This window comes from Tetrao urogallus (genome assembly GCF_951394365.1).
Source record: "Tetrao urogallus genome assembly, chromosome: Z".
Lineage (NCBI taxonomy): Eukaryota > Metazoa > Chordata > Aves > Galliformes > Phasianidae > Tetrao > Tetrao urogallus.
In genome coordinates, this window is record NC_136816.1 from 34737831 (window position 1) to 34744938 (window position 7108).

Consider the following 7108-nt stretch of genomic DNA (forward strand, 5'->3'; position numbering starts at 1 on the left):
AAACACACTACACGTTAGGCAGAAATCACAGAAAGTTGTTCAAGGAAGATTTTTTATTCCGCAATAAGACAGGGAGACTAACCAAATTTCATTTAAATGGCTACTATTACGTATAATCAGCTTGAAAGGTATTCAGTTTCCCTACTACTTGTTTACAGGCTACGAACCTTCAAAAGCTAAGAACACCAGAACTTTGTCAGTGCATGGCCATAACAAAGTTTGTACTGAAAATAAGACACATGAGAAGAACCTTCCTTAGAGAGGATGCAGGCAACACAGTTTTACCTTCTAGCGTTTTACACTGCTAGGAACACGAATGTCCTCCTGCTGCAACACAAAAAGCGTTGCTATGCCTCGGAACATATTTGTGGGCATTTCCGATACCAAGACCACCGCCAGAGCGTTAAGCAACAGCAGACTAAAACGTAATCTTGGAACAGCAGTGACCAACTGCTCCAAGCTGGTGCCGTGCTCCCACGCAGAGGCACCCCGAAGAGCGCTACGCGCACGCCGCCTCCCCACACGGTACCTGTCCCCTGTTGTGGGAAGGATGTCGGCACAGCCGTCAGGGAGCCCCGCGCCGCCCGACGGAAGCAGAAGCTTCCCGACAAAGGCCTCCGAAGACAGCAGATCTCCCGCGTGCCGGCGACTAACAAACAGCGGCGGCGACCGCACGGCTTCCCAACAGCGTTCGGGACGGGCCCCGCCGGCCCCCTCGGTTCAGTACCTCGCGGGAGGCCGCAAACCGCCGTGCTGCGCGGGTCGGGACGAGAAGAGACCTGCAGACACCGAAAGAGAGACTGAGATGGCGTTAAGGCCGCTAACGCCGGACCTCTCAGAGTCCTCGGGGCACCCGGCCCCGCAGCCGGACGGGCCTCCCCGCACCGCGCACGCCGAGCGCTGCCTGCGCTGCCTTCGCCGCCCCCGCCGGCTGCAGGACCCGTGCCTCGGCAGGGCTCATCGCGGCGGAGTGCGGCGGGAGGCGATCGTGCCGCCCTCACCTCGGCGAGGAGCGAGGAGTGCGACCGCGGCCCCGCACGGTGCCTCCCGCTACCCCAGCCAACGTACCTGCTCGCCGCCTCCAGCCCCGAATCCCGGCCTGGATGACGGAACGCATGCGCGCGCCCCTCCCTTCTCCCTTCCACGGCGCATGCGCGCGCCCTCGCTACCGGCGGCGGGGGCGCATCGCGAGAAGGGCCACTGGGCCGGCGTTGCCGCCTGCTCTCGGTGAGGGGCGGCGGGCCGGGGCTAGCCGAGCGCAGGCGGGCAGTGGTCGTTCCGGGGTGCTGTGGGTGAGGCCGTGTGGCCCTGCTGGGAAGAGGAAGGCAGAGCGAGAGCCCTGCCGGCGGGGCATCGGTTCTGTCTCCGCGGTTTTGCTGTCATCAGGCGTTACGTTACTCGTCTTGCGGGCAGTGTTAGTTATCTCGTCCTCTGGGGGAAACGAGCTGACGTTTCTGGGGGACCCACGGCTTCAGAGCCGTTTACTGAGAATTTGATCTTTAATTGCAAAGACTGAATATTTCCTGTGCCTAAAGCAAACGTCACAGTTATAGAACTCAGCTCTTACCGTGCTCTGATAAACAAAAAGAGCTTACTTAAGCCTAGAGGCTTCTGCTCCAGTGTATATGAAAAAGTTTTCATTTTCCATTTAAAATGGAAAAGCTAACTTTGCAATTCATTCTTCCTATTTAACACACCCCACGCACAGAGCAACTGTACATGGAGCGAGGCAAGAGGAGAAGAATCTGTGCCAACTGTCAGACCGCTGATAGCACTTGCTGCATCAGAAAGAGCTATCCTTTCGGATTCAGTGGCTTCAGAGATGTTTTGGGGGATCGTTCCACACTGCAGTCCTATGTTCTGAGAGGATGCCCTGCTCTGTGTGGTAGATGCCCTGTATCAATGATGCTGTGATTGCAAAGAACAGATCTTTGGTGCTGAACCTGATCGGAGCTAAGCATCTGTAAATGAAAACTAGTTACATCTACTTTCCTGAAGCAAGGAATATGGTGCCTGAGCCAGAACTCTGTAGAAAGAGTGCTGAATTTCTGGGGAATTCTATGTATACACTTCAAGATAAAAGAGCTTCTCAGATTATTGTTGCAGACATGATTATTATATAGATATTAAATTAATTTTAAAACCTGCAGTACTTAATGTAAATTAATTTCCAAAAGAGTATTACTTTTGAAGTTTGTTATCTACACTTCCATTAGCACATGCTTGTCTATGTTTCTGTACAGGCTGAACAGTAAGAATTATGACCTGGCTTTTGTGATGTGTCTGTGGTGACCTCATTCCAGTTCTCAGTAGACCAGTGGATGTATTGTAACTGACTTTAACTGCTTCTCTTGGCAAGAAAATTACCAGGAGTGAAAGATGAGAAGGTTGGTTGTTTGCGTGAAATGTCCATAAGAGTTTAAAAAATTACTTTGTGTTCACTGCGGTAATCAGTAAGCTGAGGTGCTTTCTATGAGCATAATCAAAGCATGTTATTTTCCTATGGTACAGTATGGTACAGTGAAGTTCATTGGTAGAGCAGAGCTGACTGATCTTTGTGGTACTTGCATGGGACATCCAAAGATATAAAACCTTTTTATTTATTTTTAGTTTCCATGCACTTACTTTACTAGTTACTAATACTTAAAATGCTTTGGTGTTTAATACAAAAATATTTTCCTGTTTAGATGTTAAGATCCACAAGATAGTCAACATCAAGCAAAATAGAGTTGGGGGAGGGTGAGAGGGAAAGGCAACCTGCATGTAGTAACTATATCCAGAACAGGTGTTCTTTTTTCTTGGCAGAGTGGGACTTGATTAAATGTAAGGATTATGAGGAACTTGCTTAAGCATTAATTATGGAGCACATTTGTTCCTATGATACAATAAGAAGACATCACTCTATACTAGATGTACATAGGCTGCTTTGTTTAAGGAAACTTCAGCTAACTGTGCACTGACTTGGAGTGTAGTCAGTTGACTGCCTGCTCTTTTTTTCTTTCCAAAATGATATTAATTCTGAAATTATTCTCGACCTACCTCGGTTCCCCTGATCCCTCTCTGTAATAGGTATGAAACCCTGAAGCCAGAGGGAGAGGTGACTGATGATAATGTGGGGGCACTGCCGCCAAGCTTGCCTAAGGTGAGGCGGTCAGCTCCGCGTTTAAAGACTGCCTCCTCCAAGAAAGAAAGGAGAGTGGTAGTTGTAGGTGACTCTCTTCTGAGAGGAACAGAGGGTCCAATATGTCGTCCTGACCCTACCCGTAGGGAGGTATGCTGCCTTCCTGCGGCCCGGGTCAGGGATATTTCTAGAAAACTCCCCAGCCTTATCCGCCCCTCTGATTATTATCCTCTATTGATAGTTCAGGCCGGCAGTGATGAGATCCCTGTTAGAAGCCTGAGGATTATAAAAAATGATTTTAGGAGACTGGGGAAGTTAGTTGATGGAGCGGGCATACAAGCAGTGTTTGCCAGCATTCCCTTGGTGACAGGGATGAACGCTGAGATGGCCAGGAAAAGCCATCTTATAAATGCATGGCTGAGAGGCTGGTGCAAGCGTAAAAATTTTGGATTCTTTGATCATGGGGTGGTCTACTCGGCATCTGGCCTGAGGTCTACTGATGGGAATTGCTTGTCTCCAAAAGGGAGACGGATACTTGCCCAGGAGCTGGCGGGACTTGTAGAGAGGGCTTTAAACTAGATAGGAAGGGGGAGGGGGATAAAGCCAGGCCTGCTAGAGAGCAGCCTGGGGAAGTGGTAGTGGGATTAGGTGAGAGGCGAGGGGCTCAGCTGAGGTGCGTCTACACTAATGCACGCAGCATGGGCAACAAACAAGAAGAGTTGGAAGCCATTGTGCAGCAGGCAAACTATGACCTAGTAGCCATAACGGAAACGTGGTGGGATTGCTCCCACGATTGGAGTGCTGCAATGGATGGCTATAAACTCTTCAGGAAAGATAGGCAAGGAAGGCGGGGTGGAGGTGTAGCTCTCTATGTTAGGGAATGCTTTTACGCTACTGAGATTATGACTGGGGACGATAATGTTGAATCCCTATGGGTAAAGATCAGAGGAAGGGCTGACAAGACAGGCACCCTGGTGGGCGTCTGTTATAGACCCCCAAATCAAGATGAAGAAACAGACGAGGTATTCTATAAGCAGCTGGCACGAGCTGCACAGTCGCCTGCCCTTGTCCTCATGGGGGACTTTAACTTCCCTGACGTATGCTGGGAGTACAGCACAGCACAGAGGAAGCAGTCTAGGAGGTTTCTGGAATGCGTAGAGGACAACTTCCTGATACAGCTGGTCGGAGAGCCCACGAGAGGAACTGCCCCACTAGACCTGCTGTTCACAAACAGGGAAGGTTTGGTGGGAGATGTGGAGGTTGGAGGCTGTCTTGGACAGAGTGATCATGAAATGATAGACTTCGTGATTCACGGTGGAGCCTGGAGGGGGAATAGTAATACTGCTACCTTGGACTTCAGGAGGGCGGACTTTGAATTGTTCAGGGGACTAATAGGGGGAGTCCCCTGGCATTCAGTCCTAGCAAGCAAAGGGGTCCAAGAGAGCTGGTTGCTCTTCAAAAAGGAAGTCTTAAGGGCGCAGGAGCAGGCAGTCCCCCTGAGCTGCAAAATGAGCCGGCGGGGAAGAAGACCGGCGTGGATGAATAGGGAGCTATTCCTGAGGCTCCGGGAGAAAAAGAGAATCTACCGCCTGTGGAAAGAGGGACAGGCCACTCAAAATGAATACAAGGAAGTTGTTAGGATGTGTAGAGGTGAAATCAGAAAGGCAAAAGCCCAGCTTGAATTTAACCTAGCTGCTGGTGTGAAAAGGAATAAGAAACTCTTTTATAAATACATTAACAGTAAGAGGAGGACAAAGGAGAATATCCACTCTTTGCTGGACGAGGCTGGGAATGTGACCACTGAGGATAAGGAAAAGGCGGAGGTTCTGAATGCCTTCTTTACGTCTGTCTTTAAAAGTCAGACCAGTTATCCTCAGGATACCCCTCTCTCTGACCTGGTAATCTCGGCTGGGGAGCACACTAACCCCCCTGCGATTCTGAAAGAAACAGTCAGAGACCTACTGCTCCAGCTGGACTGTCACAAGTCGATGGGGCCAGATGAGATCCACCCAAGAGTGCTGAGGGAACTGGCGGAGGTGATAGCCGAGCCGCTTTCCATCATCTGTCAGCGCTCCTTGTTGACTGGTGAGGTCCCAGATGACTGGAGGCTTGCCAATGTGACTCCCATTTATAAGAAAGGTCGTAAGGAGGATCCGGGGAACTACAGGCCTGTCAGCCTGACCTCGGTGCCAGGGAAGGTTATGGAGCAGATCGTCTTGAGGGAGATCATGCGGCATGTGCAGGGTGACCGGGGGATCAGGCCTAGCCAGCATGGGTTCATGAAGGGCAGGTCCTGTTTGACCAACCTGATCTCCTTCTATGATCTAGTGACCCATCTGGTGGATGAAGGAAAGGCTGTTGATGTGGTCTACCTAGACTTCAGCAAAGCCTTTGACACTGTCTCCCACAGCATTCTCCTGCAGAAGCTGGCAGTCAGAGGCTTGGATGGGTACACTCTTGGCTGGGTAAGGAGCTGGCTGGAGGGCCGGGCGCAGAGAGTGGTGGTGAATGGAGTCAAATCCAGCTGGCGACCGGTCGTGAGTGGTGTTCCGCAGGGGTCGGTGCTGGGGCCTGTCCTCTTCAATATCTTTATAGATGACCTCGATGAGGGCATCGAGTGCACCCTCAGTAAATTCGCAGATGACACCAAATTGGCTGGAAGCGTGGATCTGCCTGGGGGTAGCGACGCCCTACAGAGGGATCTGGACAGGCTGGAGAGCTGGGCTGGAGCCAATGGGATGAGTTTCAACAAGGCCAAATGCCGGGTCCTGCACTTCGGCCACAACAACCCCAGGCGACGCTACAGGCTTGGGGTGGTGTGGCTGGAGGACTGCGTAGAGGAAATGGACCTGGGGGTATTGATTGATGCTCGGCTGAACATGAGCCGACAGTGTGCCCAGGTGGCCAAGAAGGCCAATGGCATCCTGGCTTGCATCAGAAACAGTGTTGCAAGCAGGAGCAGAGAGGTGATTGTTCCCCTATATTCAGCACTCGTCAGGCCGCACCTCGAGTACTGTGTCCAGTTTTGGGCCCCTCACTGCAAGAAAGATATTGAGGCCCTGGAGCGTGTTCAAAGAAGGGCAACGAAGCTGGTGAGGGGTCTGGAGCACAGGCCATATGAGGAGAGGCTGAAGGAGCTGGGAATGTTCAGCCTGGAGAAGAGGAGGCTCAGGGGAGACCTTATTGCTCTCTATAACTTCCTGAAGGGAGGTTGTAGTGAGCTGGGGGTCGGCCTCTTCTCTTGTGTCATTAGTGATAGGACCAGGGGGAATGGTTTCAAGCTACGCCAGGGGAAATTCAGGCTGGACATGAGGAAGTATTACTTTTCAGAAAGGGTGGTCAGGCACTGGAATGGACTGCCCAGGGAGGTGGTGGAATCACCGACCCTGGGGGTGTTCAAGGAAAGACTGGATGTTGCGTTGAGGGACATGGTTTAGTAGGAGCTATTGGGAATAGGTGAACGGTTGGACTGGGTGATCTTCTAGGTCTTTTCCAACCTTAGTGATTCTATGATTCTATGATTCTATGATTATTGCTGTATTTTGTATGAGTTTGTAATACAGAGGCTATTTTTACACTATAGCAACTCATATTAAAACATGAATTTTTTAAGGATACTGACAAGGAGATATGAGCAGACTTGTTTTGTACTATTCAGCATTAAAAAAAAAAAAAAAATATCTTCTAACAGAAATTTTGATTTGCAGAGAGGGCTTCTGCAGCCTTGGAAGTACTATATCCCAGAAGTCAATCGAGTTAAATAGGCAAACGTAACTTACCTCTAAATCTTCTCTATTTGTAACACATTCTCATACTCTGGAGGTTGCTACTAAAACATGCTAAATAAATGGAAACGTTTAATAGATAAGTTTCCTTTGTTTGCTCTAGGAATCATGTGTGTATTTAAAATATACATTTGTTTATCATTTTTGAGAGTTGACAGTGTACTCTCCCTTCAAGTATCATCTTAAGTCCATCATAGCAAGA